The following is a 1,243-nucleotide window of genomic DNA, read 5'->3' as shown; positions in this document are numbered from 1 at the left end:
TCTACATGTAATTCTTAGTATGGAATAATTCTATCATCATAAATCTAAATAATTTTGAGGAACCTGGAACCAAACGTGAGACTAGAATATGTTTGTAAACCAAACTGTGGGCCCTGCTGCTGTAAACAACAACAGTGAAACAGTAACTTTTCAGGAAGCTTTCTAACTTCAAACAGTGTTCCAGGGATCTACATTTTCCCTGTGAGGAAAAGTTTGTTTCTTCAGTTATGAGAATAAACCTTAGAAAATGTTTCACTTCTCTGACACACACAAAGTTACACACTGCAGCTTTAAATAAGTTACTGTTTGTACTATGAAGGCAGAAAGTGACATGACCCTGTATTACATGCTTTACGGTTACTGATTCACGTGGTGCAATAAAATAAATATAGAAGAAGATCGTAAAACTTTTATATGTAAAATGTTCTGAAAAACTAGCAAATTTCTCATATCAGTCAAACAGTCAGATTTAACTTTAACAGACACAAATACAAGAGACGTTGATTTTGGATTTTTAATTATTTACTCACTTTCATGATCGCACTTTAAAACCAACAAGAAAAACTGTTTTACAAAATCACCAACGTCCTGTGAGATAATACATCTCTCGACGTAACATGTGGTGTGTGTGTGTCTGTGTGTGTGTCTGTGTGTGTGTGTGTCTGTGTGTGTGCCCGGTATGTGTGTGTGTGTTCAGTGGGTGCGTGTGTGTGTGTGTGTGTGTGTGTGCCCGGTATGTGTGTGTGTGTTCAGTGTGTGTGTCTGTCTGTGTTTGTTCCTGCCCGGTGTGTCTGTCTGTCTGTCTGTCTGTCTGTGTGTATCTGTCTGTGTGTGTGTGTGTGTGTCTGTCCGTGTGTGTGTGTGTCTGTCTGTCTGTGTGTTTGTGTGCGTGTCTGTGTGTGTTAAAAACATTTCTAAAAGTAAAAAATTACACATTTAAATAAAAAAAGTCAACAACTGCAAACGATTAAAATCATTTAAAATATGACAGAGAACGCGTCACGGGGTAAAACAGACTGTACAGCGGCTCATAGGTTCACTGCTGACGTGCCTTTGAGCAAGGCAGGCAGGACGGCTAATGCTTTAGATCTGGAACTGAGGTTTTTAACTGTCACTTTTACACACATTTCTACGTATAGATATAGAAATTAAACAGATTTAACAGATCACAACTTAAATATTACTAAAGGTGCAGTCAGTGATTCTGGAGAACGCTTGTTGTCAACATCAGTGAATATTTCCT

The sequence above is a fragment of the Ammodytes marinus genome (assembly GCF_949987685.1).
Source record: "Ammodytes marinus genome assembly, chromosome: 23".
NCBI lineage: Eukaryota > Metazoa > Chordata > Actinopteri > Uranoscopiformes > Ammodytidae > Ammodytes > Ammodytes marinus.
This window is presented reverse-complemented; position numbering follows the sequence as displayed.